Raw genomic sequence first — 20159 nt, forward strand, 5'->3', positions numbered from 1 at the left:
ATAAGTTCAGAAAACTGGTCGAGAAAGCCAGTCCATAGTTTAGGAGGGCGGTATAAGGTTAATAGAAGTACAGCTGGGTCAGCCTTCAGAGTGAGGGCAATATACTCAAAGGAAGCGAATTCGCCAAAGTTGACTCGTGTGCAACTATATTTGTTTGAGAGAATGGAGGCAATTCCACCACCTCGTTTGCCTTGTCTAATTGAGTGGAAGAAATTATAATTTGGGGGACAAGTCTCAACAAGAACAGCTTCGCTGTCTGAAGTCAGCCAGGTTTCAACAAGAAACAGAAAATCCAATTTTTTTTCACTAATAAAATCATTGATTGCAAAGGTTTTGGTAGTAAGTGCACCTATATTTAGTAAACCCATGTTAGCTGAAAATGCCTCTGGCTTTTGAAGAATATGCTGAGGTATGGAAAGAATATTTGTTAGGTTTCTAGTTTTAAATTTGTCTTTTCTTTTTACTATACGTTGGGTAGAAATCAACGTTGGAATAGAACAATAAGCGTAAGTCATGCTATTGCATGACACAGCTTGATCTATGGTAGTAGTATTGTATGTTACCCTGCAGAAAACATTCTCAGACTCATCCACATGTATAATGCCATTCGAATCAATACCTGGGGGGCGTGAATCTGTAATATTTTCTACAGAATGTCAATGTCTCAGTGTGGACGCTATGTTGTCAGAGAGTAGCCTGGCTCCATGTTGGTTTGGGTGGAGACCATCACGCTTCAGCATACTGGGCCTCTCCCAGAACAAGCCCCAGTTGTTGACATAGGGGATGCTTAGGGAAGCGCAGTAGCGTTTGAGCCAGGTGTGGAGATCGAACAGTCTGGACCATCTCTCAGCACCTTTTCTGTAGGTAGGGAGAGGCCCAGAGATGACAAAGCGTTTTTCTGTGCCCATCAGAGTGGTGATGAGAGTTTTGTAGTTTTCCTGCAGTGCTACTGACTGCTTATCTCTGATGTCGTTCGTGCCCACGTGTACGATGATGTTGTTGACCTTGGTGTGGCGGGCCAGGATGCTTGGGAGTTTCTGCTGGATGTCAAGGACCTTGGCACCAGGGAAGCAGTAGACCTTGGAGGGACCGCTACATGATGGGGGAATGCAGAGGTCTCTAACCATGGAACTGCCGATGACCAGGGTGGAGGTTGATGAGGTCCGGGGAGGAGGGGGTCGGGGGGGCGCCGACTTTGAGGAGGGACCAGGATGGTTGTCTCGGGGCTGGAGGGGCTCCTCATCCTCGGTCAGAATGGCATAGCGATTTTCCAGTCGTATAGGTTGGGCTGGGCCTGGGTGCCGTCCGGACCGTCTGCCGTGCTTGTGATGCTTGCTTCTACGCCATGGCTCAGGCTGGTGTGGAGTGGAGCTGGCCAGCAGAGCAGGCTTGGTTCTCAGCAGAGGCCGGGGAGAGGCAACAGGGACAGAAGTTGCATTAGTGCATGGCATGGTTAAAGTATTGGAGGACAGAGTGAAATCAGGGCATCTGGCATTTGTGTGTGTAAGAGAGGTAACGTTACTTACGGAGAGAATGGTGTCGAGGAACTGTTCATCCTTCTCAATCTGATGGAGGGTCGCTATTCTGGCTTCGAGTTCCACTATCTTTTCGCTGAGAAGGACGCATGAGTCGCAGCCTGGTGCACAGCTGAGGGGAGGCATCGTGTCGCGGCGAGGGCTCGCCGGTGTCAACTGTTTTTTAAACGTTTGTGTGCTAGTTGACTAGCAACAGCGATATCGTGCAGTTCCTTGATAACTCGAACACAGGTAGCGGGTAAGTAATCTGAGAAGATCTCACTTTTATATTGAGTCACTAGTTTTGAGAGACGTTAGAAGGAGTTTGATGCTTTCTTCTTCCAGATATCGTTTCCTTGGCCAGGTATTATTTGCAGCCCACGTTTAACGTTAACGTTTGACAGAAAAGTTTGACGATCAAGTTATAGAGTCCGATAATCCAAAGCCTCGAGCAACAACAGTTTATGCAAGAGTTTGTTCACGAGATATAATCGGTAGCCAGTAAATCCGTAGAAAGTAGATGGTAACAAGGAGATTTAAGATAGATAAGTTTGGAAGTTTAGGTAGTTACATACGGAGCACGCCGACCGGAACCGGAAAACCTATATATAGCCTTGCATGCACATTTTCCCAGACTCAAATTCTGTGGGCAGGGTAATTTATGGCTGGCTTTCAGACTGGGATATAATATATTTAACAAACTTTGATCAATGGACCTCATGCACAGAGAGCTCTTAAGCCAGTTCATTTATTTCCGGTGGAGCATTAGCTGTGTTGTAACGTCATCTTCTGTTATATTCGGCTCATTACGTGTTCACTCCGACACTGAATATCTGAAAACACACGCATGCTTCTACATCCATTAATCAATACAATTCATCAGTACTAGAGATGCACCGGTTTTTCATAGAGTTTGACCTGTCAATACCGATTTTAGTCAATTCATTTTAATATAGAAATTGAATCAACTTTTCAATAATGGAATGGCTGTTCAAAAATGGAACAGATGAGGAAGACAGATTCTTCTTCAAGTCTAACTTCAGCTGCAGTATCAAACTATAATGCTTCCCAGTGTGGGACATTCATACACTACTAAATGCAACAACCATTTTCTTGTTCTCACATCCAATATCCAACTAAAAATACAAAAACAATTTCCATGATGCATTTGAACATGCTACCATTGAACATATTTTCATATGCATTAATGCATATGCAAACACAGGGGAGGAGGTACTCTGCCATGTGTAGCCTATGCGGTGAAAAAGTCTGCCTGTTAAAAACAGATGTAATCCAAATTCGGTTAAATGCGTCAATTAGAGAAATTCAGAGTATTCAGAGCATCAGTTTTCTTCATTGTAGGCTACTATGTCAAAAGCAACTTTAACTTTGATTTGCCTTTCTAATATCATATTTTCACTTTCACAACATCCACTTCCCAATCTGCTAGACTGGGTTTTCCGTCATAGCTCTAGTCTAGCCTACGTGCAGTAAATAGTTTAAGTATTTTTTTTAAGTGGAGTAGAACTACTAGGCCTACTCTGTATGCACCTGGTGTGAAACAGGCCTTAGCCTATTCAATGCATACCCTCACACGGAGATGAGAAGGGTATGTATCGACTTATCTAACTCTGGGGAATAAGCTTAAGTCCCAAAAAGTCGGCATGTTCCTTTAAGAAACATGTTAGCAACATACACTAACACCCATAGGGTTTGGCCTCCTTGCTAGCACCCTCTCCTCCCAGTCTGAGGCACTGGTACAGGGCTGAGCTGTGCAATCGACACAACAATGCAAGTTACACCACTTTATTCTTTTTCAGAAACACATTTGGTGCAACATCTCCACCTTTTATAGACTACTTGAAAGATATCCTTAGAAGATATCCAGACGGAGGACAAATAGAGGTAATCCAGAACATCCTCCCAGGGGGTGGTTAATAGAGTTTTGGAAATATTTGAGTTCCAACTGGGAGGAGTTAGGCTACTTTGTTAATCTGCCATTATTACCTGTGGAATCACCCGAAAATGATTCTGAATCTGTGTTGTTGGCAAAGCTACAGAGAAAACCAACCCTGGTATTTCAGCAAAGCAAACATAGCAGCCTATCTAAACACATTCAGAACGTAGTAAAGAAAATTGGGGGAACTATCATACAACAAGAGCAGTACCTCAAACACCATGACATAGAAGCCTTTGTTCTTCCTCCATCACCTAAAAGCCTGCTGAAGGTCTTCTTAAACCTGAGCAGTGATCAGGTCATCAGAGGAATCCACTCTGCATCTTGCACTGAAAAAGAGGAAATCAAATCCTTCCTCTCTTCTGTGGACTCTCTTTCCGATAAAGAGCAAAGCATAGTCTCTAAGATGCCCCTGTTCCAGTTGATGACTGGCGAGTATGTATGTGCCAAATCAAAGCATGCAGTGGTTTTGAACTCCTCACCAGCCATTCCCTCTGACCTCCCTATTCCTAATTCTGTGGTCCAGTGCGCTACTAGAGCCGATCGCAGACTTTTGTCAATCCTCAAGGTTCAACTTTGGGACACAGCAGAGCTGGCCCTTCATTTAGTGAAATGCATTGAGGCAGGTTATTTTAATCAGCAGAATGAAAAGAAAACAATGATCTGGATATTACAACATGGCTGTGCCCTCTTCTCTCAAAATGAGACGTTATACAAAAAATGCAAAGATCTGACCTTCATTGAAATGGAAGGACAATGCCAGAAAGCCAAAGCTTCAAGTGTTTTTGATCCAAGCAATGACGCCTTCAAAAAACTCTTTGAGCCAAATTTCTTTCCTTCTGCCGACTATGTAATGATAGAACAGATGCTCCAGAGCTTACGCCAACTTGGCCTGCAGTCAGAAGAGAAGGATATATCACCTGGCAATGTGCTAGATCTTGTCAGAAGTCTTGAAAAGTCCTTCGGACATTCTGAGGATAAAGCATGGGAGAAAGCAGATGTTCTTCTCCGAGTGCTAAATGACAATGATATAATTTCTAAATTTGCTCCAAGCCAGCTGGAGCAACTACAAAAGATACAGTGGTTTCCTTGTGAGAATCCATATGCTGTGACCTGTATGGATTCAAGAGGAAAAAAGATCAAGAAAATCAAGAAGAAACAGGAGAACAGACATTTTTATAAACCATGTGAAATTAGACATTCAATTTACTGTACTGTTGTTGGGCATGTTATGCCAGTTGTTGCTGAGCTAAATGAGAAAGTATGCAAACAACTGGGACTATTGAATCCACCACCAGCTGAGAAAGTCATTGTCAAGTCATCGGTACTAAACTCAATGTCACAAACTACACCTGACCTGGGCAAAGATGTCAAATTCAAAACAAAGTTGCATGACACATACAGATTCATGCAGGACCATATTGGGCCTTTTAGGGAGGTGTTGAAAAAAAAATCTGTGCATTGGCTCTGGATTGACAACCACTTTGTACCACCTTGTGATGTGGTTTTGGCATATCCCCCTGAATTAGATCTGAGTTCTTACATTGAGAAGGTCCCAGAGGAGTACCTGCCATTTGAGGTCTTACTGAAAGAGTTTAGAGTGAAGTTAACCCTTTCAGAAGATGAGATTGAGAAAATACTTCATGATGTCAAGCAAAGGATTGATCAAAGAAATCCTCCCTTTGGAAAACCCACTGAGCTGAGGTTGTCCATAAATATCCTGAATTGGTTGCGCAGAGAGAAAAAAACTGCCAGGGATGATACTCCAGTACCAGTAATGGCTGAAAACCAAACATTCACTTTGCAGCCTGCCTCTAAGACTTTGTTCTGTGATATGAGTAAAGAGGGGTTAACAGACTTGAAGGAAGACCAAGAAGAGTTTTATGTCATTCATGAAGAGGTACTTCCTGTGACAGCGGAGTGGCTGAACATACCCCTCCTCAGCACGCGTATCCTAAACCCAGAGTTCATTGGAATAGAGCAGTGTGGTCAGACAGAACCCATAACTCAGAGAATTAAAAACATCCTGAAGGAGTACAATGAGGACAGTGACATTTTCGAAGAGCTCCTACAAAATGCTGAGGATGCTGGTGCTAGAACTTGCAGATTCATGGTTGATTTCAGGAAACACAACCCAGATAGCAAGGTGACATTGATATGATGTTGATTTTCCATCCAAATCATAATTTTGGTTGAGATTGAAATCTCAATGGTAAATAGACATTGAATCAGCATTACAATCCTGACAAAAACCCGACAGTGCATGAATATCGATAAGAGAGCTATCGAAACAACATTGGTTTATAGTTTATGTTGCCATAATCGATAGAGCATTGATACATAGTTCACTAAAAGATATTGAAAAGTCATGGATTTGTGGTTGACTGGGAAATCTTAACGTGGTGATTGAAAAGTAGTGGATTTATAGTTGACCGCGCGACGACGTTTGAACTGTCCAGTTCATTTTCAGCAACAGTTCAGTCAGACCAACGGGGGTGTTCAGCTCTCTGTCAAGTTCACTCCTCCTTAATGGTAAGCAAGCATTTATTTATCAAACGATAATGTTTTATTGTAAAAGTGTACTACATTAAATTCGGTCATGTTTACAGTCTATGTACATCGTACTGTCAGATTTACAAACTGATTCAAATGCTAGGCTAGCTAAATTTACTTATCAAATTAATGTTTAGGCTAACTTACGTTATGGCAGTTCATCATAATGTTAGGTTAACGTTACTCGGCAGTCTGATTTATAATTAGGTCCTACCTTTGTTGTCAGTAAGTTACAGTTTATTATACTCATGATAATAAAATATGAAGTAGTGCTAGGCCTACCGGTAACGTTAGCTTCTAGGCTTTCAAAATTATAGGCTGAAGATGTGCTGCTGGTTTACGTGGAGATTTAGCTAACATTTATGTAACTCCTGGTGATCATATTTTTGTGAGTTTAATAGGCTAACTTTAGCAGTACTGATATAAGTCAACTTTAAGTCATATCTGACTAGACTGCTATCATTAACCGTTCATTGGGCAGCAAAAGTGTTCGGACGAACAGAGCTGCCCGAATGGCTGGTGCTGCTAGCAAACACGGCATGTTCAATGAGCTCACCCAGCTTGCGAAACTGAATTATTCTAACACTATCTTCAGCCTGGCATTTTGACAGCAAACTCAACAAACATATAGAATATATATTCTAAGTTTCAATTATAAGTAGCCTTCAGTTGAACATATTTATCTAACACTGTCTATCTCTTTTTCTTCTGTTTCTGTTAGGTGCCACTTCACTCTGCTACTGGATGGTGGAGGGCTAACTGCGAACGGGTGGTCTATGAATGCTATACTGAATGGATGGCAGGGAAGCACAACACACGTGAATTTCTAAATGAAGAAGAGTTAATAAATGCACTTGATTTTCAAACTGATAAGTTGTCTGGTTATTTATGCACGATTGTGTAGCCTAAACCAGCCATACTAGGCCTAGTCAAATTTATCCTGGCTGTATATAAAGCAGGATGTGAATTTCCCAATATTTTTCCAGATTAAAAGTGGTTTACTGAGGTTTAATATCAATTGAAATACCATTGAAATCGCATTGATCTTTAGTTTGGTTGTAATTTCAACGTTGTTTCAATATTCATTTTAATTGAAATACCATTAAAATTCCGTTGATCTGTAGTTGGAATTTCAACATTGCTTCAATATTAATAGAGGGTGCAAAATGTTATAGGATCAATGTTGAAGTGCGACGTTGACTCAATGATTTTAACATTGACAAAATAATGTTGATTTAACATAGATTCAATGAGTAATTGCTATCTGGGAAAGACACCTACAGTATGCCAGTCTCATTGACAGTGGTATGTCCCTGTGTAATGGCCCTTGTCTTTGGACATTCAAAAACTTTGGAATTGGATTCAATGCAGTATATCATGTGACTGATGTTCCTTCAATATTGAGTGGAGAGAATCTCCTGATTTTTGATCCAAATGTAACACATTTGAAAAAGTTAATTCAAAATAAAGGAAATCCTGGAATCAAACTGAACGGGTTCCAACAGAGATTTCCAAAAGGTTTCCAGGACAGTTCAAATCATATGAAGGCATTTTTGATTGTGATTTCTCTGAGAAAAACACTCAAAAATTCTACAAGGGCACACTAAGTTGCCCTTTCGCAGTCCAGAGGAATCCAACATTTCAGAAATCAGTACAGAGGTGTATGACACAGATCGTATTATGGCTTTTCAGAAACACCTGACTCATAAATCCCAAACTCATCTGCTTTTTCTGAGAAATGTAGATGATGTCTCTCTTCAGACTTTGCCAGAGAATGCCACCACACCTCCAACAAAAGAGCAAATGAAGACTCGTTCAGATCACAAGAAAAGTTGTGGACACGATTCCAATATCTGGAAGACCAAAAGACAGTCAAAGAAAGTCTGTTGCCTCTTTGATGCAACATCATACCAAGTGTGCTGATATAATTGATGGTTCTGCTGCAAGTATTAGTGAAATAATTCAAAACAATGTTGATTTGCATGATGTCCAGTACTGGCTTCTTTATTCTTGTTTCGGCACTCACAGTTCACTAAAAATGGTCCAAGAAGAAAATGAGCTGAACATATTCTCGGTGCCAATTGGGGGACTAGCTGTGCCTTTGCAAAAAGAACCCCAGACTGGGAAATGGGCAGTCAAGAAGAGCAGCTTAGTTGGGCAGGCATTCAGTTTTCTGCCTCTATCAATCGAAACTGGTCTCCCTGTCAATATCAACGGTTCATTTGCTGTGATGTCAAACCGTAAAAGTCTATGGGAGACTGGGGTGAAGGCAGAATGGAACAAAGCCCTACTGAAGGATGCTGTAGCAAATGCCTACATTATCACCCTGTTCATCCTGAAGCAATTATCAGAAAATGGAAGCTTTTCAGATTATCCCTATTACACATTCTGGCCAGATAGTGAGAGTAGGCAAAGCATTTCCACCATTAGTTGATGCCTTCTACTCAGCAATTGTGCATGGATTTTGTAATGAAGATCTCAAACTCTTCAGTGATGGGATAAAGTGGTACTCGCTTAATTCTGTGTTTTCTGGACCCAGGCATAGCAGAACACAAGGAAGTTGGAGAACTTGCAGAGAAGATTTTTCTGAGCCATCACACCCAGGGATCCTATGCTGTCCCACTTCCGTTGTCAAGGACAGAACACTCAGTTGGACAGATTTTTTCCAGGATGTGGTGTTTAGAAATTTAGGCGCCCTGGAATCACAAGACAGAAAAGCTACGATTCTCAGTGCAATTGACCTCAGTAATGATGAAGTGGATGAACTACTGAAAGTGCACCGCTGTGTTCCTTCGCAGAGTGGTGAACTCCGATACATCAGGACATTGGTGAATCCATCAGCGAAAGTGGCTTGTCTGTATGACCAGGAGGAAGGAAGGTTTATTGATGGTACCAGAGATGAATTCTGCTCCCTTAAAAGGATGCACAGGCTGATAGCCTTAGGAATGCTAAGTGATCGTTTACTCTTAGAGGATGTGGCAGAAAGAGCAAACACTATCTTACAGGTCTGGGAATCAGATAAAACTAAAGCCATGAAGCGCCTTGAATGCTTGTTTGAATTGATGCAGGAGTTGTCAGTTGACCAAAAATCTCATCACTGGCACTCACTTCAAAACACACCATTCATCCCAGCATGTTCACCAGTCAATACACAACTAAACAATAATTTGATTCCTACATTGAAAAAACCATGCCATGTTTATAACTTCTCTTGCCGTAATTTGGTGAACATGACAGAATTCACAGTTGATCATGGGCACCTTAAGATCCACAAAGATAACTTGGCCCTTGACAAACTGGGTGTGCGGAAAACACCACCACTTTACACAGTGCTACGACAACTGGAGGAAGCATCTAAATGTGATGTTCACGATCAAGCTCTATTAGGCATAATAGTGTATGACAGATATGAATACTTGAACAAGTTGTTAAATGATGAAGATCAAACCCAATCCAACCCAACCGTCATTGAAGAATATGCTAAATCATTCCCCTTTGTCTTTGTGGACAACACATTTGTACATGCAAGATCGGTGGCAAAATGTCAAGAGTTCGAAGCCAAACCATATCTCTGTGCCCTGCCAAATGCCTTTTCCATGTTTTCCACTCTTTGGCAATGTGTTGGTGTACAACAACAATTTACCCCTCAACAGTTTGCTGCTGTTCTGCATGAGATGGAAAGTAAATACGGGCCCAATCCTCTTTCCGAAGTTGATCTAAATATTTGTCTGGACATACTGAGAAAAGAACTCTGTAAGTCTGAAGATGCAAGTTCACAGAACTATCTTGTTCCTGATACAAACTCTGTACTGAGACCCAGCTCTGATCTTCATTACAATGACAGCCCATGGATGCCAGTGTCAGCGGATGTTACTTTGTGTCACAAAGAAATAGCAAGGAAAGTTGCATGCCATTTTGGTATCAGGACAACAAGGAACCGCACACTACAAAGTCATTTAGTTGATGGCCCCTTTACCTTATGCAAAAGAATTTGGACAAACTGAAAAACTAACAGTACGAATAAAAAACATCATAGAAGCATATCCTTCCAAAAAGGACCTCATCAAAGAGCTCATTCAGAATGCAGATGATGCAGAAGCCACAGAAATACACTTAATTTGGGATAAGAGACAACATGGGACTGAGAAAACATTTAGGAAGAAATGGGATTCTCTTCAAGGTCCAGCTCTTTGTGTGCACAACAACAAGGCTTTTACTGATGCACACCTGAAAGGCATTAAGAATCTTGGGGAAGGTGGAAAACATGGACAGCGTGGAAAAACAGGAAAATATGGTCTTGGATTCAATTCTGTTTATCTTCTCACAGATTGTCCTGCCATTGTAACAGGAGACAAGTGGCTTTGCATATCTGATCCACATGTGAAATATGCAGAGATGGCGTCCAAGCAGAAACCAGGTTGCATGTACTCATCGAAAGAAACATTTAAGAATTCATTCATGGATGTATACCAACATTTCTGCCCTTAGATTTCAGCCTTAAATCTGGAACTATGTTTAGGCTTCCTCTCCGAACAGAGAAAATGGCAGCTAAGTCTGAAATATGCAAAACAGGTGTCAGACCCAGTGACATGGATGAAATGTTGCAAGTCCTTGCTGAAGACCCAGATGGTTTGATCCTCTTCCTAAAACATAGAGACTTCCTGAATAGAGTTCCATACAATCAGCCCTGACTCGGACAAACTTCATACAGAATATTTGATTGAAAAGCAGTTATCTGAGGAGAGCAGCATTAAGAGAGCAAACTTCCAAGATCAAGTACAAAAGTCCCCGGTCCCATGCCAGGTCATCTATGACATGCATATATCCTCATCAGATTCAAAAGACGAAACATGGAGTCAATGGGTCATTGCAGAACAGTTTGGCTCCTTTAGACCCAGGCTATTCTGCTCCCTTCCTCTGCCTGGGGAGACTGGTCTGCCAGTTCATGTCAATGGGAATTTTGAGGTTGACCCTTCTAGAAGGGACCTATGGAAAGAGGATGCAGTGAGTCCTAAGACTGAATGGAACAAGTCACTCAAGCTGGACATTATTTTACCCCTGTATGCGGATCTGTCAAAGCACATACAAATGACCATTAGAACAGGAACCCCTCTGAATTTATGGACATTAGATTCATCATTTCTGACATTTTTCCCATCTATCTCAGAAAACGTTAAGCAAGAATGGCATGCAATGATCAATCATGTATACAGATCTATACATGAAAGAGATCTCTCTGTGATACCTGTTTTACATACTTCCCATCAGCAGTTGGCAGAGGAAACACCTTCAATGGCATTGAATTCAAAAAAATACACAGTCAACTGGTCAAATGTTCACAAGCACAATCCTATGGATTCTCCTCATTTTAGTGAGGAGTTGGAAGCAGATCTTTTTGAAATTTTAGAGGACACTGGAATGAGTGTTGCTCCTTGGTCTCAGAAGATGAAGAAGATATCTACAGGTTTTAAGACAGCAGGTGTGGAAGTGATGATGCTGTGCCCCAAAACAGTGCGGGAGTACTGTACTTGAAGGCAAAACCTCTAAATGATTCTTCAAAAACATTGGCAGCCTTACATTTACCTGTTGATCACACACTCATTAAAGAAAATTGATGATGCCACTTACTCCTAAAGTTCTGTATGGAAGATATTGATGAGAACAACATTAACTCTGTCAATGGACTTCCTCTTCTCCTTACTCAAGATCAGACACTAAGGTTTTTTTTTTATCAGGATTCTCCAAGGCAGTATTCTAGCTTTTGGGATATATTTGAGGGACAAAGAGCAGTCTGCAGATTATGACAGTAACGTATGGCACAGTGAAATACTTCAAACGGGTGGTTATCTTCAGAAATTGACAATATCTGTTGCATCAAAATACTTGATACCTGTACTGAAAGAGCTTCAAATTGAAGACAACCCCCCTGCTTGCCTGAAGCGCCTATGGGAATTCTTTGAGGAACAAATCAAACTAGAGGTCATCAAAGATGGAGAATCAAATGACACTTTCAGTGAAATCAAGAAAGCCTTCTTTGACTCTCCTGTTCTTCCAGTCATCAGCCTAAGCTGAAATAACAAACATTTTCTGAAACCAATGAAGGATCTTTCAAGTGTTATTTGGAAATTAGATGGGAACATTTCATCTATCTTAGTCAAATTAGGTCTCACAACATTAAACTGTTCATTTTTTCAATGTTTCAATGAAGTGCTTCATGATCATTTGGTGCCTGAGCTCTTCCAGCCAGGTAACAGCAATTATGTTTTGGAACAAGTTTTCCAGATTCCACACTCAATATTCAAGAACCTGTCTGAAGATGACTTGGTTGATCTTCAGGAATTTCTTCAAACTGGAATTAACACTTCCAAAAACTCCCAGGAATACCTGAGAAGGTTTAAGTCATTGCCACTGTTTCAGACCATGCAGGGTGAGGGAGAGAGCATTGAGGGACAGGATGTGTTTGTCTTGAATACAGACTACAATACCACATTTCCAGATTTGTTTAATATTGATGTAGAAGGGCATGTTTTTCTGGAGTACAACCTGGTCAACAAACATGTCAGAGAAAATGAAGATAAACATTTTGACTGATCCAGACTTCTATGCTGAGTTCCTGCTGCCCTTATTACACACATTCACAGAAACACAAGTGATTAACTCTGTTCGGCTGCTGTTGGTCTTGAAGTCCAAAATATGTCTTAAAATATGAGACGTTCAAGGATCAGATTGTGGCCAAACTATCAAATGTCAAGTTCATCAGAGACATCCATGGTACTCTTCAGTTACCATCTTACTTTTTTGACGAGAATCAAGATCTTTATAACATCATGCTCCCTCAAGAGAAATTTGTACCACCTAAGTTCTGGAAACTATTTCACAAAGACTCAAGACCAAGAGTGAGGGGACTGCTGAAGGAACTTGGAATGAAACATACTGTCTCAGATATTGAGATAATTGTGTTTGCACAAACAATTGAATCAGAAGTACATAGCAAGACCTCAGTTCATAAGTTTTATTGGGTCTTTGATTGAAACAGAACCTGATCATCAGTATCTCATTTGGTCTTCCATGCCAATACTGCCCACAGACAAACTTTCTCAATTACCACACTGATTTGGTTAAAGCAGGAGCTTTTCAGAAGCCACCCTGTGATTCAGTGGCCCAGAATCTGAAAAACATCTGTCAGTCAGAATGTCCAAACACTGATATGAGAAACCTCAGAAAAACAGTATTTCACCAATCATATGCCTACTTACAATCAGTGGTGGACGAAGTACACAAATCCTGTACTTGAGTGAAAGTAGAGATACACATGGTCAAATGTTACTCCAGTAAAAGTAAAAGTCCTCCTTTTACATTTCCACTTGAGTGGAAGTACAAAAGTACTTGCCTTCAAATGTACTTAAGTATCGAAAGTAAAAGTCTTGAAATGTGTTATGACTAATACAGTTGCATTTACTATTGTTGAAATGATTCGGCACAGACATAGGCATTCATTAAGCCTTTCTCCTCCATTCAAGGACAAAATCAGCTAATAATTGTTGTATGTAGAAAGAACTAAAAACAAGCTAATGTGATATCTTATCTTACATATTTCAAAGTAACCACATTTTTCTTTGTTGAATGCTTTACAATTTCAGACCAAATCAAGATGTTTCCTTTTGTGTTTGATAGTGTCAGATTGTCTATCATTGTCTATCATTTGCTCGATGGCGTCAAGAGGCTAGTTATGCTAACATCAATATTGTGAAAAGGGGTCAACAAGGTACAGTAAATAGTGGATAATAACATAGGTTAGGCAACACCATTATTTAAAGCCTAGCTCGCTTAATAGAAAATATACATGTAACACATGTATTTGGACAGTCTTTTTTCCAAAAGGAACTTCAGCTGTAGGCTACTTCAGCTGTCACAAAATGTAGTGGAGTAAAAAGTAAGATATTTGGCCTCAAAATGTACTGGAGTAAAAGTAAAAAGTTTAATAAAATTGAAATACTGAAGTAAAGTACAGATACATGAAAAAGCGACTTAAGTACAGTAATTGAGTAAATGTACTCAAGTAATGTCCACCACTGCTTACAATCAATCAGAGATTTCAGTGGATCTCAACTTCAACAACAGCCAGTGGTTCTTGTTGAAAATGATACTGTTCTTGTGCAAGCCAGTCAAGCAGTGCTTCTTCTTGAAGATTACCAAGAGTTCAGGCCGTATCTGTATAAAATCAGTTCACAGCATGCACTCTACGCTGAATTATTTAAAAGGATAGATGTGGAGGAAAGGCCAACAATTGGGCAGTATTGTAAACTCCTCAAGAATATTTACATGGACTCTGAAGGAAAAGAAACTCTCAATGCAAATCAGCAGTTGACGTTCAAACGTGCTGTCCAGCACCTGTTCCAACTGATAAAAACACAACCAGAGCAAATACAATTCCAGGAGAATTTGTATTTACCATCAGCAGATGGCAAACTGCACGAGTCTAAAGATCTCTACTTTAATGACACAGTCTTCCAGACAAAAAGATTGGAGGACTCAATAAAAGACAAGCTCAGCCTCCTAATGAACCTGGAACATTGTTATCTGAGTGAGGACATCTTTGAACATCAGAAGATGCTATTGTTGCTGCCTGAAGACAGTCGACCCACAATGTTGTCTCATGTCACCTCTGAAAGCCTTGTGGGTAGTAGTGTGAAACTATGTCGATATGAAAACAACTGTGAGTTCAGTGGTTGGTTTGAGAGACATTTAAACTCCAGAACATTTTTGGATGGCTTTACAAGTTTGATTAGAGAACAAAGTAAAGGCACCATCTTTTCTGCTGATGCCATTAAATTATGTCAAAATGTCTTCGGAAAACTTCAAATTGTATGCTGTGAAATCCTTGAGACAGAGCTCTTCTTAGATCAAGATCCACTTGTCAATACTACCTCTGAAACACAAGTGTATGTTGCAAAAGAGACACAGGGTTGCACCCTCTACCTGAAGCAGAGTGATGATATGAACATTAAGACAATGTAATGTATGAAGTGGTCATCAGATTAACCAAAGAAATTAATTCACTGCTGCAGAACACTCTCTGCCCAGATTTTCTCCTCGCTTTGGGCCAGCTTCTGTTATGTGATACCCTGGAAGAGGTTAGGAAAGCATTGGAAAAGTATGAAATTCGTAACAGTGCTAGCAAAGGAGAAAGGCTTCATCATCCAGACCCTGGAAGTCTAATACCTGAGGAATGGCATGATGCCCTCGAGATGAACTTCATAAATAATTATGAAAGAGGTGAATATGTTGGCTTCAAAAAGACGTCAGAGAATACAGAATATTACTATGCAGTGGTTGTTGAACGTTTAGATACAGCAAGTGAAACAGGTCAGTATTGTTGTAGATACAAAATACAGATCAGCAAGGATGAGTTTGTTGAGGTAAGATCCATTGATCTTTACCAGGTTAAATGAGAAAAAAACACCTGCTTTGTTGAGAAATAACACTGGTGGAGGGACCTGTGCCATCGCCTAAGGAAAACTTCCCTAAGAACTTTAAAAACATCAAAAGGGAAATTGATAAGTGCCTGAAAGAAATCTGGACCATGTCCAAAGACAACCAACAACCAACTATTTTGGTCGTTTTACCAGGAAAATGCTAAGACCAGACAAAGAAGAAGCCAAGTGCTGGTATTTGCAAACCTAGTGTGACCATGATGCTGCTCACCATGACAGAGAGTTGAAGAACCGAGTAGTGTTTGTTCAGGCTGTGGAGAGGGCTCTGCGTTGAAGAAGCGAGTAGTGTTTGTTCAGGCTGTGGAGAGGGCTCTGCGTTGAAGAAGCGAGTAGTGTTTGTTCAGGCTGTGGAGAGGGCTCTGCGTTGAAGAAGCGAGTAGTGTTCGTTCAGGCTGTGGAGAGGGCTCTGCTAGCGGCAAAGTACAGAAGGAGCGGAACACTCTCCCAACTGCGCCATTATCGCTTTGTCAGGACTTGTGGGTCAATCAAAACATTTGGGTGTGGGTGGCAAAACAACTCAGTATCCCAACTCCTATTATCCTTCAAAGACTCTTAACAATGCATTCCAGCCTGAAAATGGGAAGAAAGCTCTAGATCAGTGTTTCTCAAAGTGTGGTCCGGGGACCACTGGTGGTCCGCAAGATATCCCAAGTGGTCCGCGAGCAGACGTGGTAAAAAATAGTATAGATGAGTTTTTTGCAATATTGAACCAACTTGTATGTAAATCTAAACAGTTCTGCAACACTGCCTATGTAAGATATGCCAATTTAAATCATATGAATCCTCTGACACATTAAGCAAGGTGCAAAGACAATAAGCAAGGTGGTTGTGAGTTGGTGAGTTGGCCTATTGTGTCTATTAGCTAGGTGGTCCGTGAGGTTTTTTTTACTGGTTAAGTGGTCCTTGGTCTGAAAAAGTTTGAGAAAAACTGCTCTAGATGTTGCACTGGAATTTCTGCAGAAAGTAAAAAAAGGTCTTTTTGTCATTTAGACCCCACTTTTTTGTAATTTTGTAACTTAGTAATTTTCATTACTCATTCTTATTTTTTCATATTTGAGATAATGTTGTGGTTGTATGTTTCTAACTTTCACATTATGTCCTGTATCATTTAGTACATGTTTTATCTGTGTATGTATGTATTTTTTTGTGATTTGGTTGCTTGGAGAGTCAGTACAGAGTTAACCTCAAAGAAACATTAAGGGAACGGTGATTTGTTTTTGCAAAATTTGGACAAAATATATTGGTGTTTTTCTTTTTTTTTAAATAAGGATTGTTTGGGAATAGTTTATCCCATAGAAAATTGAGGCAATGATGGCTTTATGGTAGATATGAATATTCTTCTGTCAGTATATATGCAGCTTTGTGCATTTGGAAGTGATGTTGGAGCCATTAAAGACAAACATATACTAAACAAAAATGTTGACGCATTAGTTTTCTTGCTTGAATTACATTAATTTACATGTTATGTTGAGAGAAGTGGAAACATTGTATTTCTTAAGAGATGTTTGATATGTTACATATAGTTTCAGTTAACCCCACTCCCCTTTGCTATATATCAAGAGCATAAAACAATTTATTCCGAAAGGGAAAAGGGTGTTTAGTTTGATGTGTAACTGCAAAGACCAGCTCTAGAACATCCATCTCTTATGAGCCTCTAAAAGTAATTTCCACAATTTCTATACCTAATTACACCTGGATGTCTTCCTGTATACATGCAGTGGCAAAAGCACTCGGAGTATCAGGTCCTGAAAATGTTAAAATCAGTCCTCCTTATTCCACAAATAGTTTTTGTATTCTTGAAATAATTTATCTATGTCCATTTATCTGGAAAGAAGAAAAGAAAGTCTCTATATTCTGAGAATATACATAGCTGAATGATTCATTGAAGAACTCGATCAGGTTTCATCTATATCTAAAAATCAAAAAGACCAGAACAGGTCAATTTGTAAAGGAGCTCAATGTCCTTATAAAGAACATTATTACAAACAATATAATATGGTATATCCACTTATCCCATAGCAGACATACTGATTAATTAACCCTGTGTGTGACAGTAATTGGTTTAACACCAGAGGTTGCGTTAACTGAATATTCATTGACAGATGTTTTTTTTTTTAAATAATTACAGAAAAATCAGAAGTCCGTCTGTCATTTATTAAATGGTTTGTTTTTCAAATATATCCACAAGGTAGGCGTTTTGACGGACAACGAAAAAGTGTAATGCAACCTCTGTTTGACACAGTCTATGGTAAGTGGCTAAGTACAGTCAGCAATAGATTAGTGACTTTAATGGACACCAAAATGCCACGTCATCCTAAGGACATGAAAAACATTTTCCATGGGCGCTCCGACCTTCTGGATGATGCTATGGAGTGCCAAGAGAAGGACTGCAAGTCCAACCTGGTCACATTCTTCAAAGGTCTTAGGGAAAAAATCAGTCCAATGAAATTATACGAAAAGGGTGTCCATAGAGCAGTTCAGCTGCAACCTTTAGAGGGAGCTAAAGAGTTACTTGGAAGAGGGAGCTGAGGTTGTTGGAGAGACAAACAAAGCAGGGCACTTGTGTGAAACAAACTCCAGCCACCACCTCCCAGACCAAAGGCACAAGCCTAATCAGTGTCACAAATTAAAAGTGACATTTCCTGTTTCCTTTTAATTCCCTGTTAGACTTCATATGCATTTCCACCTCAGATTATACACTGCAAAAATTAAAATCGACAAGTGTTATTAATCTTATATTAGGATGAAAAAAGCATGTTGCGGACTGTATAAAAGGGTGCTAAGCAACCTGTCTCCCCAGAGAGTTACCTCTCAACAACTCAGCATAAAAAATGGCAATATCTTTACACTGTATGGAGGGAAATTGTCAAACATCCCATGACCAGTAGACATCTTGGGAGTCAACGGTGCAAACCAAACCACGTTTTCAAATTGGTTGCAACTAATTGGGTCGAAGTACCTGATTAACTTCACCGTGATAAGGTCAAAAGTAAGGTATTTATAAGGGGTGAAATTAAGGGGTTTGTTTCTTAGTGAGTTGACTGGCAGAGTATTCTAGGATCCTTGTCTACGATTGAGGTGTGAGGTGATGGCTCTGTCTATACGGAGTGAATTCTATTCTACGATACGGATGATATCTCTGGATCATCCGGAAGGACAACATACTCTACGACTGCACTGTCTGAGCACTACTCTGATCCAGTTTGGTTGATTTGTAAAAACACATTTATAATGCAGATTGAAAACAGTGTCTTTAGAATATCCTGAAGTGATGCTGCTTTTGCGTGAGAGTATATTCAGGGCGTCATTTTCTGCAATTTTTTTAATAATCATAATGACGAATACTATCTATCCTCTTGTGATTTTAGTGATCAATAAAGCATATCATACTAAAGATGACATCTCACTTCATGAGTCATACCTCATAATGCATGGTTATTGGAAATGCACAGTTGGATCATATACAATACAGTCATTCGAAAAAGAAAGTAGACTACACCCTCTTAACATTGTGAGGAAACACAAGAAATCTGGTGTCATTTTACTTCTAGGGAGCTCTGCAATGCCGTTTTGGACGTGCGGTAATGCACATAACTTTTTACCTGTATGCCCAATCTTCAAAAATTAGGATAGAGGGGAAATTGACAATTTATGTCCAATAGCTGCCCAGCAGGGAGGAGATAAACCTTGTTAGAGAAAATGCTAACTGCTGAAGGTTATGTTCATAGTCTATTACTATAATAAATGACCCAATGTTTGAGTTTCCCTCATGTCAAGGTTAACAAACAGGTTTTTATCAACACTTGCTCACTGGAATACTCTCCTGTAGAGTTATACTGAAGTTTTGGAGTGTGGATTCTTGCAGGCATGTGGTGATAAGAGCTGGGGAGATTGGTGTCTCCACCCAGCCACTCCACCTGGTATGGTTGTTGCAGGAGACTGTTAAGACGATGGGAGAAACCTTGGGTATGAAACTACACTGCAAAATCAAACCTTCAGCACTGATCTAGAAAATATAATTTTACACAAAGGCTATTCAATGACATTTATGGTCTCTCCTCCAACTCACCGCACAGCCTAAAGCACTGGCGGACGCATCTTACCACACAGCATCTAAAGGACTGGCATGCACATCTCACTTCTGTCAGATGGTCCTCAAGTTAGAGCCTGAGAACCTCAAGAGTACTTCTGTGATTCGTTATGCAAGACAGTGGATGGCCGTAATGTGTAACCCTGACCTTAACCTGTGACCCTGAGGTCACACAGGAGGACTCTGTGGAAGTCCAGTCTGGATGCTAGCCATGACTCAGAAGACAGTGCTGAGGGACGAGAGACTGATGAGGTAGAACTAGTGAGGGAAGATGGTCAGTGTCCAGGAGGATGAGCCTACTGCTGCAAGGGGTACAGGGATGCTACACTGAACTCACATCTCACTCCTATTAGACTGGAGATGAAATGCTTCTAGATGCAACCATGTTGACTGAAACTCCTTCATGTTTTGGAAGAAGAGTTGAAGTGTGGGTTTTCATGTTTCAGTAAACAGTCCTGGCAATAGTTTCTGTGTGTGATCCCCACACAGACTCACCAGCAGGTGGAAACACAACTGCAATTTGTTACAAAATGTACTATATGAACACATTT

General features: G+C 40.3%; 1 long non-coding RNA gene and 2 pseudogenes across 1 annotated transcript; all 3 read left to right on the top strand.

Annotated features, from left to right (window-relative positions):
- The first annotated feature begins 4324 nt into the window (after positions 1 to 4324).
- Positions 4325 to 13055, top strand: LOC121711198 (annotated as a pseudogene).
- LOC121712313 lies at positions 5610 to 6894 on the top strand. Its single transcript, XR_006032584.1, has 2 exons — positions 5610 to 6003; positions 6746 to 6894. It is a non-coding gene; the product is annotated as an uncharacterized LOC121712313 (long non-coding RNA).
- Positions 13056 to 14073: 1018 nt separating the features above from the next.
- On the top strand, positions 14074 to 15664 carry LOC121711199 (annotated as a pseudogene).
- Positions 15665 to 20159: the final 4495 nt, after the last annotated feature.

The sequence above is a fragment of the Alosa sapidissima genome, chromosome 6, assembly GCF_018492685.1.
Source record: "Alosa sapidissima isolate fAloSap1 chromosome 6, fAloSap1.pri, whole genome shotgun sequence".
NCBI classification, from domain to species: Eukaryota; Metazoa; Chordata; class Actinopteri; order Clupeiformes; family Clupeidae; genus Alosa; species Alosa sapidissima.